Source organism: Carassius auratus, chromosome 45 (assembly GCF_003368295.1).
Source record: "Carassius auratus strain Wakin chromosome 45, ASM336829v1, whole genome shotgun sequence".
Classification (NCBI taxonomy): domain Eukaryota; kingdom Metazoa; phylum Chordata; class Actinopteri; order Cypriniformes; family Cyprinidae; genus Carassius; species Carassius auratus.
Window position 1 is genome coordinate 10,659,434 of NC_039287.1, and position 22,166 is coordinate 10,681,599.

Consider the following 22,166-nt stretch of genomic DNA (forward strand, 5'->3'; position numbering starts at 1 on the left):
CCCAATTTTCACCAAATTTGACGTGCATCATCTTCAGACCATGCTGGCAAAAAGTTATGGATTTTGTGTCGATATACGTAACGGTTCTCATTTAGCGCATCAACGAATTTGCTGGAAGGGTGCCAAAATGCATTTGAGGCTGTATCTCTGCAACACTTTGACATATTTGCACCAAACTTTGTATGTGTCATCGCCACCTCACACTGACCATGCCACATAAATTTGGTAACAGCGCCACCTATTGGTCAAGAGTAATAAACCATTCATTAACCATGAGTAATTACACTTTTTAAAATGCTAATAACTTTTTAATGCATTAGCCTATTTGAAGGAAACTGGGCTCAAAATATTCCCTGGCTTATGCCGATAACATAGATACCAAATATACCACGGTAAGCTGAACTTCCGGTCCGCCATTTTGATTTATGTTGAAAACATACTTTTTCGAACTCCTGATCAACCGTATGTCCGATTTTCACCAAATTCGAATCAAATGATCTTCAGGCTATACTGATTCAAAGTTATGGATTTTGAGTCGATAGACAAAACCGTTTTCGCATACCACATCGACGAATTTGAGGCACAATGAGAAAATGACACTTGAGGCTGTATCCCTGGAATGCTTTGGCATATTGACACCAAACTTTGTGTGTGTCATTGAAAAGACACACAGAGTACACCAAATTGATTTTATAACAGTGTCACCTATTGGTCAAGCTTGATAAACCAAGTAATCATGCTACTAGAGGTGGTATTGGTGTTTTTTTTTTTTTTGCCATTTCAAATACAATAATTCCAAAATTGCTGTTATTGCTCATTAATGTATTTGGTGTGATGCTTTATGCGATGCTTAGCTACTACATTTGCCGTTGGAGTGCTTGGCCCCGTAATTGCTGCTTGCAGCTATATTTAGGGGCCAAGCACCGAAGGTGCGTAGGCACCTATTGTAATCGTTGGCGTTATTATTATTCTGCTTCTTCTTCTTCTTCTTCTTCTTCTTCTTCCGCCGCAAGTCTATGGCAGCCCATAGAACCGATTGCGGGAAAGTTGTATAATTTGGCACACTGATAGAGGACAGACCCTCCATTAACTATAGCTAATTTGAAGTCTCTAACTCCTACTCTCTAGCGCCACCACTTGTCCAAACTTTCAATGTTTGTATGCTAATAACTTTTGAACCGTAAGCCAGAAAATGGAAATTCTTTTTTCCTCTGAATCCTTGGCTCATGCCAAGTCGAATGAACCCCAAAATTCAAAAATCGCAAGGTTTAGTTTTTTCGCTATTTTCAATTATTCGAAAAACCTACTTTTTCGAACTCGTCCTAGACGGTTAGTCCGATTGCCACGAAAATTGGCTCAGATCATCTTCAGACCATGCTGGCAAAAAGTTATGGAATTCAAGTTGATTCGTCCAACCGTTGTCGAATGACACGTAAACAAATTTGACGAAAAGCACGCAAAAATGCACTTCAGGCTATATCTCAGCAACGGTTTGGCATATTGAGACCAAACTTGGTGTGTGTTATAATAAACATGACCTGAGACTACCTGCAGTGTTTCGACACAGCGCCACCTAGTGGTCAGGAGATATGAAAAATGCATATTTTGGCTTATATCTTCTGAATGGTTTGGCCAAAAATCACACAATTGGTCCCTTTAGATTCAGTGAGTCATGTCGAGTCGTATGATATGCAAATTTCCCGTGTCAGCCATTTTAGGCGTCGGCCATTTTGAATTATGTTTTAAAATGCTGTATTTTTTCAATGCAGCATCGTATCGTTTCGCAAATAATTACAAAAATATTCGGCTCCATGCCCTGAAGGTACTCAAAAAGTTTGGTGGCAGCGCCACCTTGTGGTCAAGAGTTATAATGAATTATCACAAAAATGCTAATAACTTTTGAGTAAATTAGACAATTGAAATGCAAATGGTTTCCCCGTATTCTATGGGTCATGCCGAGAACATAGATACCGATTATGCCAAAATTGGCCATACTTCCTGTCCGCCATTTTGATTAATGATGAAAACCTACTTTTTCGAACTCCTCCTAGACCGTTAGTCCGATTTTCACCAAATTTGACGTGAATCATCTTCAGACCATGCTGGCAAAAAGTTATGGATTTCGTGTCGATATACAAAACGGTTCTGATTTAGCGCATCAACGAATTTGCTGGAAGGGTGCCAAAATGCATTTGAGGCTGTATCTCTGCAACGCTTTGACATTTTTGCACCAAACTTTGTATGTGTCATCGCCACCTCACAATGACCATGCCACATAAATTTGGTAACAGCGCCACCTATTGGTCAAGAGTAATGAACCATTCATTAACTATGAATAATTACACTTTTTAAAATGCTAATAACTTTTTATTGCATTAGCCTATTTGAATGAAACTGGGCTCAAAATATTCCCTGGCTTATGCCGATAACATAGATACCAAATATACCATAGTAAGCTGAACTTCCGGTCCGCCATTTTGATTTATGTTGAAAACATACTTTTTCGAACTCCTCATCAACCATATGTCCGATTTTCACCAAATTCGAATCAAATGATCTTCTGACTATGCTGACTCAAAGTTATGGATTTTGTGTCGATAGACAAAACCGTTTTCGCATACCAAAGCGACAAAGTTGAGGCACAATGACAAAATGACACTTTAGGCTGCATCTCTGGAATGCTTTGGCATATTAACACCAAACTTTGTGTGTGTCATTGAAAAGTCACACAGAGTACACCAAATTGATTTTATAACAGTGCCACCTATTGGTCAAATTTGATAAGCCAAGTAATCATGCTACTAGAGGTGGTATTTATGATTTTTTTAGCCATTTTAATTACAACTAGATAAAAAAGTTCGTCAAGACAAACTTTAAGTTGGCTTGAGAAAGCCTGGCCAGTTTAAAGAGTTTAAAATTAAATTTTAAGTTAAGTTAAAAAGTTTGATAATTGCTATGCAGTTGCTAGGGTACCCGGAGTGGTTGCTAAGGTGTTGCTATGTGGTTGCTAAGGTACCCTGAGTGGTTGCTAAGGTGTTGATATGCGGTTGCTATGGTATCTGGGATGGTTGCTAGGGTGTTGCTATGCGGTTGCTAGGGTACCCTGAGTGGTTGCTAAGGTGTTGCTATGCGGTTGCTAGGGTATCTGGGATGGTTGCTAGGGTGTTGCTATGCGGTTGCTAGGGTACCCTGAGTGGTTGCTAAGGTGTTGCTATTCGGTTGCTAGGGTATCTGGGATGGTTGCTAGGGTGTTGCTATGTGGTTGCTAGGGTACCCTGAGTGGTTGCTAAGGTCTTGCTATGCGGTTGCTAGGGTATCTGGGATGGTTGCTAGGGTGTTGCTATGCGGTTGCTAGGGTACCCTGAATTGTTGCTAAGGTGTTGCTATGCGGTTGCTAGGATATCTGGGATGGTTGCTAGGGTGTTGCTATGCGGTTGCTAGGGTACCCTGAGTGGTTGCTAAGGTGTTGCTATGTGGTTGCTAGGGTACCCGGGGTGGTTTCTAAGATTTTGGTATGAGGTTGCTAGGATACCCTGGGTGGTTTCTAGGTTGGTTTGGATAGTTGCTAGAGTGTTGCTATGACGATAGATAGATAGATAGATAGATAGATAGATAGATAGATAGATAGATAGATAGATAGATAGATTAGAAACAGACAGATTATAGATAGATAGATAGTTTAGAAACAGACAGATTATAGATAGATAGATAGATAGATAGATAGATAGATAGATAGATAGATTAGTTTTAATATAGATGGATAGAGATAGATTAGTTTTAATATAGATGGATCGATAGATAGATTAGTTTTAATATAGATAGATAGATTAGTTTTAATATAGATAGATAGATAGATGGATAGATAGATACAGTCAGAAGATAGATAGATACAACCATAAGATAGATAGAAAGATTAGTTTTAATATAGATAGATAGAAAGATAGATTTAGATAGATAGATTAGGTTTAATATAGATAGATGAGTTTGATGATAGATAGATGGATAGATAGATTAGTTTTAGTATAGATAGATAGATTGATAGATTAGTTTTAATATAGATAGATAGATGAGTTTGAAGATAGATAGATAGATAGATTAGTTTGAATATAGATAGATAGATGAGTTTGAATATAGATAGATAGATAGATAGATAGATAGATAGATAGATAGATAGATAGATGAGTTTGAATGAGTTTGAATGAGTTTGAATGGGTTAGTAATAGTACATAGAAGGGAAGTCTGATTGAATCTAATGGGCTTCAGTGTGTTTAGATTTGAATTTTTGACAGTTGGAGTTCACGGAATGTTCAGATGAGCAGAGGCTTTTCAATGTAAGTCTATGGGAGTTTTTATGATTTTTAATCTTCATTTTTATGAAAACCGTAAGTCCAATCAGTTAGAAAAGATATAGCACACCCGGCGAGATCAGTCTGAAGAGCTGGGCCGAGTTTGGAGTCTGTAGAGTTAAAGCTCTAGGAGGAGTAGCAGTCAGAAATTTTAGTCTCAGAAAAAGAAGAATAATAATAAGTTTAAGACGGATTTCAGTAAGTTGGCTCTCTCAAGCCAACTTAATAATCCTAAAATTGCTGTTATTGCTCATTAATGCATTTGGTGTGATGCTCCGTGCCATGCTTAGCTCCTACATTTGCCGTTGGAGTGCTTGGCCCCGTAATTGCTGCTTGCAGCTATATTTATTATTATTATTCTTCCGACTGGGGGTCTATGGCAGCCCATAGAACCGAATGCGGGAAAGTTGTAATGGTTTGACATGCTTATAGAGGACAGTGCCAACATTAAGTACACCAATTTTGGTGTGTCTAAGACATTCCCTCTAGCGCCACCAACTGTCCAAAATTTCACTTTAATTTTGTTAATAACTTTTTGACCGTAAGGCCAATCATCAAAATTCTTTTTTCATCTGATTTCTGAGCTCATGCCGATTCGATTGCACCATAGCAAATCATTTTCCGTCATAGAAATGTGGCCGCCATTTTGAATTTTTTTAAAAACCTACTTTTTCGAACTCGTCCTAGACGGTTTGTCCGATTCACACGAAAATTGAACCAGATCATCTTCAGTCAGTGCTGACCAAAAGTTATGCAAATCAAATTGATTCGTCAAACCGTTTTCGATAAACGCTCAAACAAATTTTACGTAACGCTTGCAAAAACAGTCGTAAGGCTGTATCTATGCAACGATTTATTCTATTCTGACCAAACTTGGTACATGTCATAACAAGCATGACCTGAGGCTACATGCTGTGTTTCGGCGCAGCGCCACCTACTGGTCCAGAGATATGAAAAATTGCTATTTTTGCTTATAACTTTTGAACAGTTTGTCCAAAAATCATAACATTTGTCTTGTTAGATTCAGGGCTACATGCCAAGTCGACTGATATCCAATTTTACCATTTTGGACATTTTGACTGTCGGCCATTTTGAATTTTGTGCTAAAATGCTGTATTTTAAGAACACATCAACGGATTGTTACGAAACTTGGTATGGGTCATCAGCACAATGTCCTGAAGGAGCGTGAGAAGTTTCGAAACAGCGCCACCTAGTGGTGATCTTCTTTTTTTAAATGCTTATAACTTTGGGTGTGGTCGACTTATTTTCACCAGACTCATTAAATTGGACTCCTGAAACCTTACCGAGTCCTACGATACCAAACATGCTAGGTTTCGCCTTACGGTTTGTGTAGCGTTGTGATTTAGCGCTTAAAAAACATTTGGCTATATCTTCGAAACCGCTTGTCTGATCGAGACGAAACCACCATCAGAAGTTCGGAAACATAGGTCGATAGCTATACACCAATGCCCAAATGCCAAAATATTGATAGTAAGGGGTAGTAATATTCAATCAAAGTCAAGAGTCAGTCATTTTTTACGTGCTTTTTCATATAAATGTCTATAACTCTGAAGTGAATTGAGATATTTTCACCAAAATTGACACACATATGTATGGGCTCACTCTGAGCAAACATAAAAAAAATGGTGGGACTGAGCCTCTTGGTGGCGCTATAATAGAACAAAACATGAAATTCTCATTGACTTCAATACAGTTTTGTGAAATAAAATGCTATACTAAACAAATGCATTGGTGTAATGTTACGAAACTCAGAATGTGCCAACAACACCATCCCCTGAAGGTACTCAAAATATTTTGAAACAGCGCCACCTAGTGGTCAAAAGTTATAACTTAATTTACATAAAGGCTAATAACTTTTGAATAAATCATGCTATTGACATCATGCTGGTCTTCATAGATTCCTTGGGTCACGCCGAGAACATAGATATAAAGTTTTTCTTATTTGGCTGAACTTCCTGTCCGCCATTTTGATGAATGTTGAAAACCTACTTTTTCGAACTCCTCCTAGACCGTTTGTCTGATTTTCACCAAATTTGACGTGGATCATTTTCAGACCATCCTGGCAAAATGTTATGGATTTCGTATCGATATACGAAGCGGTTCTCATTTAGCGCATCAACGAATTTGCTGGAAGGGTGCCAAAATGCATTTGAGGCTGTATCGCTGCAAAGCTTTGACATATTTGCACCAAACTTTGTATTTGTCATCGTCACCTCACACTGACCTTTCCAAACTAATTTGGTAACAGCGCCACCTATTGATTACACGTGATAAGCAAATAAATCCTATTACTAGTTGTTGTGTTTATTGTTTTCAAGCCATTTTGCCTAAAATAATCTTAAAACTGTCTTAATTACTCATTCCTGCCATTCGTCTGAAGCTTTCTTCTGTAGTGCTTGGCCCCGTTATTGCTGCTTGCAGCTATATTTATTATTATTATTCTTCCGACTGGGCGTCTATGGCAGCCCATAGAACCGAATGCGGGAAAGTTGTAATGGTTTGACATTCTGATAGAGGACAGTGCCAACATTAAGTACACCAATTTTGGTGTGTCTAAGTCAATCCCTCTAGCGCCACCAACTGTCCAAAATTTCACTTTAATTTTGTTAATAACTTTTTAACCCTAAGGCCAATCAACGAAATTCTTTTTTCCTCTAATTTCTGAGCTCATGCCGATTCGATTGCACCCTACGAAGTCATTTCCATCATAGAAATATGACCGCCATTTTGAATTTCTTTAAAAACCTACTTTTTCGAACTCGTCCTAGACGGTTTGTCCGATTCACACGAAAATTGAACCATATCATCCTCAGGCAGTGCTGACCAAAAGTTATGCAAATCAAATTGATTCGTCAAACCGTTTTCGATAAACGCTCTAACAAATTTTATGTAGTGCTTACAAAAACAGTCGTAAGGCTGTAACTTGGCAACGACTTATCCTATTCAGACCAAACTTGGTACATGTCATAACAAGCATGACCTGAGGCAACATGCTGTGATTGGGCGCAGCGCCACCTACTGATCCGGAGATATGAAAAACTGCTATTTTTGCTTATAACTTCTGAACAGTTTGTCCAAAAATCATAACATTGGTCTTCTTAGATTCAGGGCAACATGCCGAGTCGACTGATATCCAATTTGACCATTTCGGCCATTTTGACTGTCGGCCATTTTGAATTTTGTGCTAAAATGCTGTATTTTAAGAACGCATCAGCAGATTGTTACGAAACTTGGTATGGTTCATCAGCACAATGTCTTGAAGGAGCGTGAGAAATTTCAAAACAGCGCCACCTAGTGGTGATCTTCTTTTTTTAAATGCTTATAACTTTGGGTGTGGTTGACTTATTTTCACGAGACTCATCAAATTGGACTCCTGAAACCTTACCGAGTCCTATGATACCAAACATGCTAGGTTTTGCCTTTCGGTTTGTGTAGTGTTGTGATTTAGCGCTTAAAAAACATTTGGCTATATCTTTGAAACCGCTTGTCTGATCGAGACGAAACCACCGTCAGAAGTTCGGAAACATAGGTCGATAGCTATACATCAATGCCCAAATGCAAAAATATTGATAGTAAGGGGTAGTAATATTCAATCAAAGTCAAGAGTCAGTCATTTTTTACGTGCTTTTTCATATAAATGTCTATAACTCTGAAGTGAATTGAGATATTTTCACCAAAATTGACACACATATGTATGGGCTCACTCTGAGCACACATAAAAAAAATGGTGGGACTGAGCCTCTTGGTGGCGCTATAATAGAACAAAACATGAATACTTCAATACAGTTTTGTGAAATAAAATGCTATACTAAACAAATGCATTGGTGTAATATTACGAAACTCAGAATGTGCCAACAACACCATCCCCTGAAGGTATTCAAAATATTTTGAAACAGCGCCACCTAGTGGTCAAAAGTTATAACTCAATTTACGTAAAGGCTAATAACTTTTGAATAAATCTGGCTATTGACATGACGCTGGTCTTTGTAGATTCCTTGGGTCAAGTCGAGAACATAGATACAAAGTTTTCCTTATTTGGCTGAACTTCCTGTCCGGCATTTTGATTAATGTTGAAAACCTACTTTTTCGAACTCCTCCTAGACCGTTTGTCAGATTTTCACCAAATTTGACGTGGCTCATCTTCAGAACATGCTGGCAAAATGTTATGGATTTCGTGTCGACATACGAAACGGTTCTCATTTAGCGCATCAACAAATCTGCTTGAAGGGTGCCAAAATGCATTTGAGGCTGTATCTCTGCAAAGCTTTGACATATTTGCACCAAACTTTGTATGTGTCATCGACACCCCACACTGACCGTTCCAAACTAATTTGGTAACAGCACCACCTATTGGTTACACGTGATAAGCCAATAAATCCTATTATTAGTTGTTGTGTTGATTGTTTTCAAGCCATTTTGCCTAAAATAATCTTAAAACTGTCTTAATTACTCATTCCTGCCGTTCGTCTGAAGCTTGCTTCTGTAGTGCTTGGCCCCGTTATTGCTGCTTGCAGCTATATTTATTCATGGGATTGTTGTATTAATCCTTTAGGAGCCAGTCAAGTCTCAGGCGACCACCCCTGCTGCCCCTTCTCCAATCTATCAGCCCACACTCAGCGCACCAAAGGTAAACCCACCATATGATGTGTCCGACTCATCTTTAGCCTGCTGTCTGTCAGCGTATTATTACCATCTTTTCAACATCAGCATGCATCCATTCCTCTGACTGTTAATATTTCCTTTGTCAACAGCCTAAAGCTCATCAGCTAAGCATTAAGACTTTCTCCAGCCCGACCCAGTGCACTCACTGTACCTCCCTGATGGTGGGCCAGACCCGACAGGGTTATGCCTGCGAGGGTGAGCGGAGTATTAATGATAAATAAGATCAGAGACGGCATCTCCAAAATGGTGGTTTGGGGAAATGACAAGAGCTTTTGATCTAAGATGAAATATTGAAATGCCAGTTTCACTTGTCACATTTTTAAATGTTTGGTATTCCTCCCTCCCTCGCTGAATCTCTTTTAGTATGCTCTTTCATCTGCCACGTGTCCTGTAAAGACAACGCGCCCCCAGATTTGCCCCATTCCTCCAGAGCAGGCCAAGAGGCCTCTGGGTATTGATGTGCAGAGGGGCATTGGCACAGCGTACAAAGGTTTCGTCAGGGTGAGAATGATAATAGAAGTCAAGTTTCTGTTCTTGCCACTTGTTTTTATTATCTCACCTGTACCCTCGCATTGAATTTGATTGTATTTCCTACTGAATGTACATTAAATTGCAGTATGGGTTCGCTCCTCTTTCAGATCCCGAAGCCCACAGGAGTGAAGAAGGGCTGGCAGAGGGCATATGCTGTTGTGTGTGACTGTAAGCTCTTCCTCTATGAGGTGCCAGAAGGGAAGTCCACTCAGCCTTGTATGATGGCCAGTCAGGTCCTCGATTTGAGGTCAGGATTGGTCACATTCTCAAATCATATATATACTTAGACAGTCATCAATTAATGTTGTAATCTGTAACAGTACGGTTCAAAAGTTTGGGGTCTGAAAATGTTTTTGGGGGCTTTCACACTAGCACTTTTGGTGTGCATCCGGGTTATTTGACGTTAGCGGTTCGGTTCGTTTGTTTTATAAACTGTGGTGCGTACCTGCGACCATACCCGAGTCTGCATAAAAAGGTGGTCTCGGGTACAGTTCATGCGAACTCTGGAACAGTTCGCTTCTGATGTGAATGCTGTCTAAATTACGGGAGTGATATGCTGTTAGTGATGTATGAATTGGTCAAACTGTGTATTTATGCTCACTCACTTTTCTGAAAAGTGTGGCCGTGTTGGAGCAGTAATGTGCTGCAGACGTGTGCAGTGTAAAAAAGGGTTATCCAAGCATTAATTGAAAGGAAAGCCCCTTATACATGAGAGCAATCATTTGTAGCACAAACTTACCCCAAACTTTTGAATGGTAGTGTTAATGAAGTATGCCATGATCAAAAAAAAAAAAAAAACTACAATATTTTGTGACATTGTTTCTTTCATTTCCTCACAGAGACGAAGAGTTCTCTGTAAGCTCTGTGTTGGCATCTGACGTGATCCATGCCAGTCGTAAAGACATTCCCTGCATATTTAGGGTACGCGCCAAAACGTGTCCTGTTCCTTAAATGATTCTATGCTATATTTGGCTAATCGTGCATCCTGATAATTAACAATATTTGCTCTGAACTGCACAGGTAACGTCATCCGCTTCGAACTCTCCAATCCGGCCGGTGCCTCTGCTGGTGTTAGCTGAGAGTGAGACGGAGAAGAGGAAGTGGGTGGGCATCCTAGAGGGCCTGCAGAACATCCTGGTCAAGAACCGCCTGAAGAACCGTGTGGTGCATGTCCTGCACGAGGCCTACAACAGCAGCCTGCCTGCCATCAAAACTACACTCTCTGCTGCCATCCTAGGTGAGTACAGCGTTAGGGAGCCGGTGATCTTATTCTCTGAGATTACCAATCCACTAATCAGTTGGTCAATGGATCAGTGTACTTTCAATGTAATTAGTCTAAACGAATCAATCCAATTTCCTTCATTTTCAGGAGAACAACAAGCATTGCTTCATAATGTTTACAAAAAATGCAGCTTTTTTTTTGTCCGTTATTACCCATATTTTGGTCAACAGTTTATATATATATATATAGTTTATATATATATATATATATATATATATATATATATATATATATATATATATATATATATATACTTTTTATTTTATGTAAAAAAAACTATTTGAGTTGCTTTCAGAGGTTGTGGTGTAAATAATGATTAATGAGTTTCATAATTGAATTTCTGTTTTCATATTTGTTTTCATCTCTTTGTTTTCATATATATATATATATATACCGTATTTTCGGGCTATAAGTTGCACTTTTTTTCATAGTTTGGCTGGTCCTGCGACTTATAGTCAGGTGCGACTTATTTATCAAAATTAATTTGATAAGAACTGAGAGAAATGAACCAAGAGAAAACATTACCGTCTCCAGCCACGAGAGGGCTCTCTATGCTGCTCAGTGCTCCTGTAGTCTACACTGAAAACAAAGAGTGCCCTCCCGCGGCTCTAGACGGTAATGTTTTCTCTTAGTCCTTGGTTCTAAATAAATGCGACTTATAGTCCAGTGCGACTTATGTTTTTTTCCTCATCATGACATGATTTTGGACTGGTGCGACTTATAGCTACTCAGGTGCGACTTATAGTCCGAAAAATACGGTATGCAAATGCTGTTACATTTGTGCATTTGAACGTGATATTGTCTTTTTATAGTATTAATATTTCAATAATAATAGCCCACATTCATATTTTCACTTAATGAAAAATCATAGCCAGAGCCCATTTTACTTGGGAGTAGCTTTATGAAGTTTTGGAAGAAAGGACCTACAATGAAGGAGCAGAAATCACTCAGTTTTCATTCAAGATTTGGTTTTGAATATGAACCAAAGTTAAGAACAACACAATTTTCAAGTGAACTATCACTTTAAGGGTTGACACGTTGTATTCACAAATATTTTATTCACAAATCGTATCTGTCCTGCTTTTGTCTCTACAGATCGAGAACGAATTGCGCTGGGGACAGAAGATGGCCTGTTTGTAGTCGAGATTACCAGAGATGGTACGAGTACTCTGTATAGCACGTTTAGTTCTTTACCATTATTTTCACTTGTAATAAACTTCCCATGATCCTTTTTTCAGTCATTGTTCGTGCCGCTGACTGTAAAAAAATCTGCCAGATTGAGCTCATGCCCAAAGAGAAGATGGTGGCCCTGCTTTCTGGCCGCAGCCGCCATGTCCATTTATACTCCTGGGCGGCACTGGAGGGTGCGGATGTAAATTGCGAGGCCAAGTTGGCTGATACAAAAGGCTGCCAGGCTATGACCATAGGTACCCTACGCCCTGGTGGCCCAGCGTGTCTCCTAGCAGGAGTGAAGCGGCAGGTCATCTGCTACGAAATCACACGTGTAAAGCCCCATCACCGTAAACTGTGGGAGGTGCAGGCACCTGGTATTGCCCAGTGGCTGGGTATTATTCGTGATCGGCTGTGCGTGGGTTACCCGTCAGGCTTCGCTCTGCTGGCCATGCAGGGCGAGTCGTCACCGGTGAGTCTGGTGAGCCCGGCAGACCCCTCACTAGCCTTTTTGGCCCAGCAGCCTCTGGACGCGCTGCACGCTATGGATGTGGGGCCCAATGAACTGCTCCTGTGCTTCAGTCAGCTGGGAGTGTACGTGGACGCAACGGGACGCCGCTCTCGAACCCAGGAGCTGATGTGGCCCGCAACACCGCTTGCCTGCAGTAAGTGTCTCCAAAGAACTTGTGTGGGAAGTAAAACATAATTGGTGGAAGTATCTATGCAACAGTTTGTTTTCATGTTTTCAACCCTCCTGAATTTGAATTCTTAAATATTTCCATTTTTCTTAAGTTAGACAATAAGAACATGATACTTGAGAAGAATTTTATTCTTGGCACTATTTCGGGAATCGGGCCCCAGATGTTTTTCAGACAGAATAGTGACCCATCTAGCCTCTGACCCAGTTTCGAGACACGTCCGGCAGTCCTTTGAGAACAGCATCTTGAACGACTTGCTCGGTGCATCCTTCTGCTCTGACCATGAGCATGAGATCTCAAACCCATATTCATTATTTTCAGGCTCAAACTCGAACTACCTGACAGTGTACAGTGATTACGGAGTAGACGTGTTTGATGTCCACACCACAGAATGGGTCCAGACCATCTCATTAAGAGGAGTGAGTGAAGGATCCTAATTTTACAAGTTTCTGAATGCTTGTTTCGAATTGAACTGTTTGTATTATTGATTCAAAAGCTGATCTAACTTGAAACTGTGTCTGTAGATTCGGCCCCTGAATGTGGAGGGCAGTCTGAACCTGTTTGGCTCTGAGCAGCCCCACCTCATCTACTTCAGAAACAACTCCTCAGGTCTGATCCCAACCCACACACACTTCACCATGTCAACGTTCAACATTATTCTTTCAGAAAACACTGAATGAGTCTGTGTGTAGATGTAAATGCCAATTTGTTTAAAAACTCAATGTGAGCCGGTAGATAGAAATGAATAAGGACTAATTGTTCATTAACGAGAACTCTGAATCAGTGCATAGTGGTGAATAATAATTTGTTCATTTACAAGATTTGTTCAAAAGCACTGACTCGTTCACCACTGGGTCTCTTCATAAGATCAGCCCAGGTAATGAAATGTACGGCTCCGCTCTTTGTGGTCCATTTACAATTCACTTCCTGCTCACTTTGGCAGATTGCCCTCTTGATAAAGATGCTTTTGTTTGGTAAACTAGAATGACCTCATTTGTCACACCTCCTCTAGGCCTGCTGCCAACAAGATCCACAGTATGTTCAGACACAGCGGCTTTAGAGCTCAAAAACCCAGGGCTGCTGTAGTTTGAGCCACAGCCATCTTTCTCAACCTCATTCACACTTGTTTCCAACAGATGGCTGTGATCTGGCCATCCCTGAGACCTCAGACAACAGCAAGAAGCTGATGGTGAGGACACGCAGCAAGAGGAAGTTCCTTTTTAAAGTACCGGAGGAGGAGCGGCTGCAGCAGAGAAGGTCAGGTGGCTTCAGGAGGAGACCTCTCACACTGCCGCACTTCTGCACTGCTCCGAATTCAATGTGTCATTGTTGTCTTCAACAGGGAGATGCTGAGGGATCCTGAAATGAGATCCAAGCTTATCTCCAACCCCACCAACTTCAACCACGTGGCTCACATGGGGCCAGGCGACGGCATGCAGGTCCTCATGGATCTGCCTCTGGTAATGTCTTAAAGCTGGACACTGGGAGATCAGCTTCAGCTGTTTTGAGTTTATTTAAATGTATAGAAACACGTGGTGCTTAGAGGGCCCTTGCTTGGTAACATACAGTTGTCATTTTAAAATCCGGATGGGATGACCCATCAGCTGAAGATTTTTGGAAATCCCCATCCTGCCAATACCAGTGTCACCACTGTGCCCTCGAGCCCAGGTCTCTGAACTTCCCTCCACACTCTCACATTGGCTGTCTCTCACTAATCTGACACATCCAATTCAAAGTCACGAAGCCGTTTCTAATAACCCAGTCACTTGAAGCGGGTTTTATTGCTAAAAGGTTTAAATGTGCAGTGCTAGGGGATCCCCAGGAGCAAATTTGAGAAATACTGTTATAATTACGAAAGGGGTTCCAAGAACCACTTTTTATTCAGACCCATAGACTATAAAAACATGGACGTAGAGTCTGTGATGTCACCTGTAGACTCCTAATGAGAGTTTTTGAAGCTCAAAGTGGGCAGAGCGGGCTGTCGCCATCTTGGCAGCAATTTACCATGTGTCTCTCACGGATAATCGAAAATTGGCAAAAAGGCGGGAGCTGGTTGCTGAAACTACACCCACCTATCTCAACGGTAGGGTCAGCAGCAGCAATCCACCTGTCACTCAAGTGGCCACGCCCTCAATTATGAAGAACTTTAAGGCTTAAAATTATTTAAACTGATGAGTTATAAAAATAAAATAAAAATATTCACCCTCCTTACAGTTATTTTGAAGGGCAAAATGAGCTATATAGACCAAAACCACATTTTGTACCAAACTGTGAACATGTTTTTTTCTGCTGTAAAATATTTACACACAGCCAGCCTCTAGCGGCCAGTTGAGGAATTACAGTTTTAGTCACTTAAGTGTAGGCTTCACGAGAGAGAGCGAGAGGTTGCCACTCATCCAGACCATTTTCATTTTAATTCATACTATGTAAAATAACATCATTTTACTTTTCTACTATTCAGCAGCACCATAACACCGCTAATGAATATGCAACACAAAACCTACAGCACAGCCATTGCAGTCTGATTCACGATTCTGAACAATCTATCATTTTAAGATTAATTTTGTTATTTTTACATTAATTAAGGCCAATTAATGGACCTCAAAAAAGCTTAAATTTAAAATATACTCTGCTCACAATTTCCAGGGAGAATGATTATACCGTTGATGCATTGTAAGTTGTTTTTTAAGAAGGGCTTCCTAAATAAGCAAACTAGATCGGTTTAGATTTAGTCCTTCTCCTAAATCTGATTCAGTCCTTCAGCTTTGTGCAAAAGATGCCAAATGAGCAGTTTAAATCCTGAATCTGAGAACTTGAGGCTGTTTTAAGAAATGTTATTAAGATCAGATTGGCTCTTGAATGTGCTTCTGTACAGCTGGGTTTGTGAGGACGCTCAAATAAAGGGCTGTGTTACTCATCCTAACATCCTTTTCTTTCACTATACTGCACAGCACCAAAGTCTTTCCCTTCTCTCTGCATGTTTCTTCTTCAAAGCCAGCCAGCTCCACTCTTCCACCCTCACACCCTTTTCTCTGTCTCTTTTTCCTCTTCCCGTCGCTCCTTCTGTTTTCGCTCTGGTCCTGGATTCGCTCTGTCCTCTGGTTGTGGCAGCAGCAGAGCGAGACTCCCTCCCCCTCATCCTCTCGCCACCATGCCCTGATCTCCCCTCCGACCAACTTTGAGCACGTCTATCACATGAGTCCCGTCTCTGCCGGGCTCTATCTGCAGAAAGACCCTTCCTCCCAGCAGAGCCTACTTCAGTTCTCCTCTTCCTCCTCCTCTCCTTCCACATGCTCCCTGGGAAGGGTAGGCTAGCAACACCCCTCCCCACCCCACTTCCTGTTCCTCCCCGTTCCCCATCCCTCCCCCACCACACCCTCCAGGCCCTCCACTTCCTCTCCTCCCTGTGTTATACCATCCCTGTCCTGCCGAACTCTTTGTTCATGCTTGAGTGCAGTGACTTTGATTGGTTTTGTTTTTTGGGGTGACTATTTAAATGAGCGATTTTCGGAGAGTTCACTCAAAAATGAAAATTGTATCGTTTAGCTCAGTAGCCATTGACTTCAGTAGTAGGAAAGTTAATACTATGGAAGACAATTGGGGACCAGCAACTGTTGGGCTACCAACATTTAAACAGAAGAAAAACTTGTACAGGTTTGAAACCTCTTGATGTTGATGTGTTAATTGTAATGAATTTTCATTTTTGGGAGAAGTATCCCTTTTAAACAGTTTGAAAATATGTAATCAAATTTAAAAAATGCAAAGTTTAAGGTAAAAAAGTCAAGTCAACAGTTTTACTAATGTAATTTGAATTGCATGATTGTTAGTGTTGTACTGTTGGCTTATCAGTTTGCTAATGTCAAGCTCTGTTGAAGTCAGAGGACTGAAGACATTAAAATACACACGCCTCACACTTCAGCATGAAGCACAAGTGTGTTACAATTGTTTAATGTGAAATTGTTTCCAGATTAGGGCTCTCATAATATCAGTTTATCAGTGAAAATTATTTCTAACTTTTTTCTTTTTTTTTTTTTTAGCTAATGAATCACTATTAGCTAATCACTATATAGAATTTTTCTACTTCAACTAACATTTGTTTTTTTTATACATTTTAATTGTTTTGGAGTTTAAAATAGCTGCGTTTGTTTACGACATTATCCTGTGTAGCTCTAGCATAACAATATTTCATTTTTTAGCTTTTATATCACTGTTATCGTCAATACCGATACATTGTGACACCTCTATTCCAGATAATGCTTGAAAATACTGTTGATTGAGGTTAACATCAACATTTTCCAAAATATTCCTTGAAAAACGACAAAATATAGTTTTTTCGGGTTTATAGAATAATTTGCGCATGAAACGCACCCAAACCAAATGTTTGTGCTAGCAATAGACATCTTGTTTAAAAGTCAAGAGTGTTTCCATGCCGTATTACACAAGTGCATGACTGGCGTACTCTAGACGTGTGTCTGACTTCCTGTTCCTGTGCTGCAGAGTGTGATGCCCTCTTCTCAGGACGATCTATCTAAAGACAAACCACGGCCTCTGTCCAGCATCTCACGGCAGCAGAGGAGTAAGAGCCACATCACCCGCACTGCCTCAGGTGGGTGCCGCTCATTAAACACACACAGTCCAGCTGAAACTGCCCATCTAAATGCTTGATCTGTATACCTTATTTAAAGGAGGAGGAGATTTTGGAGGAGCAGGGTCATCTCGCAGTATTTCTGATCAAGATCAAGACTTTGAGAGAGAGGTAAGAACATCTATCATCCACCTTAATGACCTCCCCCGGGATGTCAAATTTGGTTTTATTTCATTCGCCCCACATTTGAAAGTTTCTGGAGATGCATGATGGATGGTTAGAGGAGCTCTGAGGTGCTTTTGGCCGCTCAGTGAGTTTTCTTGTGTCCTGATTTTGTGGTCTGTAATAACTGCCCCAGTTCTCTCATGGTAGAACCTGCTACAGCTGGAAACCACTGTTATTTTAGTTTTATAAAAGTATTATTTTAGTATTACATAGTATTTATGCAATTATATCATTAATTAATATTTATCAATTATATCAGTTTCCATTTTAATATTAGTATAAGATTGTCATTTTATATACTAATTTTTTTTCTGTTTATCTTTCATTCGTTTTTATTTTAGCATTATTTATATACTATTATAATATTAATATTTTATTATTTTTTCATTTTAATTTAAATAGAGTTTGTAACTTTTTATATTTAGCTTTCTTTTCTTTTTTAAAAGATATTACAGCATTTTTTTTTTTTTTTCATTTTAGTGTAGGATTTAGAGTAAATTAATTTTTTAATCCAATATTAAAATGTATTTCTTTTTTCTTTTTTTAGATTCAGTAAATTTTAACTTAATTTTAATTTAAGATTAAGAAATTTTTTTTGTGTGCATATTTGTATGAAAAATTGTGTACATTTTAGTTTTTTCCCTAATATTTCGATTGAATGTTTTTATTTCAGTTTTATTTAATCGTAATACTTCAAAATTAGGTTAAAGTATTAAGATTAAATAAAACTGAAATTCAAAAAAATAAAATATATATATATATATATATATATATATATAGCCTTTTTTTAATTTTTGATTAGCAATTATTATTTAACTTTTTCCAATAATATTCATAATATTTCCATTTTATTTCAGCTTTATTTCAGTTGCAGAAAACAATTTTATAATAGTTTTAGTTAACAATAATAAGTCTTCTGTAAATGCATGTATACTGTGTGAAAAACCAACCTGACAACAAGCAACTGATCTGCTAATCTTGTTTCTTTTTCCTTGTTTTTTTCTCTCTTCTTGCAGCCCGACTCTGACTCGACCAAACATTCCACCCCCTCCAACAGCTCCAACCCCAGCAGCCCCCCGAGCCCCAACTCCCCCCACCGCAGTCAGCTCACCCTGGACAGCCTGGATCAATCCCTGGATGGCTGAAAATGACCGACTCCCCTTTTTTGTTTTTGCCCTGCACACACCGTAGACACACCCTCCCGTATCCATCTGCTCTGCTAGGACTCACTAAGAAGTGCCAAGACGCTTCCAAAAAGTCACCTGCTCAACCACCACAAGGGCCAAAGGTTTACCCCAAATCCTGCTTCTGGGTAGAGGCCTCGATCGCCACAAGAGCAGCGTGCTGGGTGTGTGCCGAGACAGGCATAGGCGAAGCCACCGAAAGAAAAAAGATTAAACACTGCCCCTGGTGGAGATGTCCTGGTATTACAGATTAGCAGCATGATGGACTTTTATTTTATTTTAAATCTTAATTCCATGCCATGCTCCTGCAAGTTTTATTTTTTATTTGTATTAATATTATTATTATTTGCTTTAGTAAATGAACATGCATTACATCTGCTGTCAGAATTGCTTCTGGATTCTTAGCTTCCCTTCAAAGTATTGAATAGAGGGGAAAAAAGAGACTTCCTATGCTGTTTTTAAATGTATTATTATCAGGAACACTCATCAAGAGAGGAGCGTATCGGGAAGAGATCAACTGTGGATAAAATAGGACTGTGACGTTCTTATATAACCCGACTGGACCAGTAACATGATTCGTCACGGACCGGTGAAAATGTCTCATTTGATCAGTAGATCGCTGACTGAGACTTTGGGGGTTTAAAGCCAAACCAGAGGGCACTTCTATTACTATATCATTTCTCTTTCTCTCTCCAGTTCTGCATTTAAACCAGCCTTTAAAATATTCATGTTTTAACTTCGACGTTTCCCTCAAAGATATCTAGTTCAGCTTATCACCCGGAGAGAAAAAAAAGAAAGCAACAAAAAGGAAGACTTTACATAGAGATAAGTGTTTTAATAAAAATACAAAGGAGAACAGCACACAGCTACAACTATTCATAGGATTTCAGTAGTTCCTCTTAAGCTGCTGCTGCTGCTTTGTGTGCTCTATTTAATAATAAAAGTTACAAAATATATATGTGATAAGGTTATCTCTCCATAGCCATGCTCTGATTCTGGTTTCTGATGTGTGACACATGCAAGCAGCCGTGTGGATCCGTCACTGTTGAAGACTCCTATCAGGACGCAGATATGAGTTTGTTTGTTGACATGGCATATCCATTATCACTCAAGTGTGCCTTCAGTGCCAACTAGTAATGAACTGTCCGCTAAAGCATTTCAGTGGTTTTGACGAGGCTGTCGGTCATGTATTGTGTTGTCCCCGCCCTCCTGAAACACTGTAAGACACTTGCACAGGTTTTAGTCTAAGGAAATGATTTTGCGTGAATGGTTTTTCCTGTACCTCCGGTTTCTCCCTCATACTTCACACGTCCGCTTCTTCAGACGGACGTTTCTCCACAGAACACTACTGCTTTTACTTTAAAAGAAAGAAAAACATAATGAATCACCGGTTGAAATCTTTGTAATTATTGACTTGTTAGCCACATAAATTTGAAAAAATAAATAAATAAAAGAGTACCTGTTGTGCTTTTTTTTTTGGTGAGTTTGTGTGTTCTGAGAATTTTTTTTTTTAATTTTAAAAAAGTTAACGGTGTATTCTTCTCATATCAGTACTTACTGACACTCTAGGGTAAACTTTACATTGTTTTGGCAGTTTTCATTTGATTTGTGCTAAGTAGTATGAACAGTCTTGACTGATATAATTAAGTTTTTTTTTTTTTTTTTTTTTGTTAAATTTCATAAACCATAAAGTTCAGTTACAATTTTGAAGAATTCTATTTTAAATGTAAGCAATTTGTGTAAGTGATCATTTGAGGATGATCAAGAGTCACTGATGAATACACACAGGCATTTTTGCTTTTCTTTATATTGTTTTTTTTAAAGAGATAAATATCTCTTGATGACTGCAGAACTGCTTTATGTTTGTCTGTCTTTTTATTTTCTAAATTGTATCACATTATTATTGGTCAAGAACTGCATATTATTTTACTATTTGATACACTGGTATGTACTTTAATTGCAGTTACAAAATATTTTGGATTTTTATTAATCTCCAAGGGTTAATTTAGTTAATATTAATATACAAAACTGTGGGAAATAGTGCATAGCTTTAAGTGTAAAGGACTCTCTCTCTCTTTATCTTTCTCTCTCCCTCTCTCTATGAAAAATGTAACAATTTGATTTTAAAGTGAGAGCATGAATTACTTCGGGGAAAAATAGCTAACAATAATGCCTGAAAACAATTATGTAAAATGCCATAGAAAAATGTTCCCTGTAAATTTGTTTAAAAAAAAGTTGCATTTTTACATTAAAGGGGTCATATGATGCGATTAAAATTTGTCCTTTCTCTTTGGAGTGTTACAAACTCTTTGTGCATGAAGAAGATCTGTAAAGTTGCAGAGACTATTCTATATATTCTTGAGCAAAGTTAAGACTCATCCACGCCCCACATGTCTATGTCACTATGTGGAAATATTTACTTAATGTTCACGCAAAGAAAGAAGCTGTGGTTTCAGTACCACAGTTAGTGTTGAAGCAGTCGCGTCAGGGAGATGCTGTGTGTGTCTAGGAGAAACCAAAAGCACTTTATTGGAAGTCGTGCCCTAATGGTTAGAGAGTCAGACTTGCAATTGAAAGGTTGTGAGTTTGAGTCTCGGGCCGGCAGGAATTGTGGGTGGGGGAGTGCATGAACAGTTCTCTCTCCACCTTCAATACCACGACTTAGGTGCCCTTGAGCAAGGCATCGAACCCCCAACTGCTCCCCGGGCGCCGCAGCATAAATGACTGCCCACTGCTCCGGGTGTGTGCTCACAGTGTGTGTGTGTTCACTGCTCTGTGTGTGTGCACTTCGGATGGGTTAAATGCAGAGCACAAATTCTGAGTATGGGTCACCATACTTGGCTGAATGTCACGTCACTTTCACTTTTTTTTTTTGGCCTTCTGAAAGTAGATGCATTTAGGAAGCTTAAGATTACTTGCAGTTCAGAACAGCAACAGATTTTATGGACGACTGTTTCATGAACCTAGGAGAGAAGGTAATTTTGACTTTGCTATGACATCTGGTGCTTCTGAATCAGCTACTCTAAGTATGTTTTCTCATAAGTTTAAGTATTTGCTAATGAATGTTCAAATGCGGAGTTTTGCGCGCGCTGTGTGTGTGTTTGTGTGTGTGAGAGAGAGAGAGAGAGAGAGACATGCCCTGGTTCCAGGCACATCCCTTATCCCTTCAAAGGGTTTACCCTCCAGAGTGAGAGCTTCAAACAACTGTTTCTTGAAGTGCCCTTCTGAGTCATAATCACGTGCCCACGGAGGCACCGTCATCATAAGAGAGGGCCCTTTGAAGTGGCCAGTTCTGAGCATTTCGGTTATGAATTGTTTGCACTCCGAAGTGCCCTTCTGAGATATAACTTATACAGTTTGGAACGCACTGAGGGTCACATCAGTGGAGTCAGCTGTTTTAACCGTCCGTGGCTTGTGTACTGAAAACATATAGAGCTTCATCACTGTGTCTGTCACTTCACT

At 39.5% G+C, this 22,166-nt stretch overlaps 1 protein-coding gene across 1 annotated transcript in view; it reads left to right on the forward strand.

The window, feature by feature from the left end:
• Positions 1-22,166, forward strand: part of LOC113063237 (serine/threonine-protein kinase MRCK beta-like) — a 492,601-nt gene that overhangs the window by 411,887 nt on the left and 58,548 nt on the right. The gene's annotated exons all lie outside the window — the stretch shown is intronic.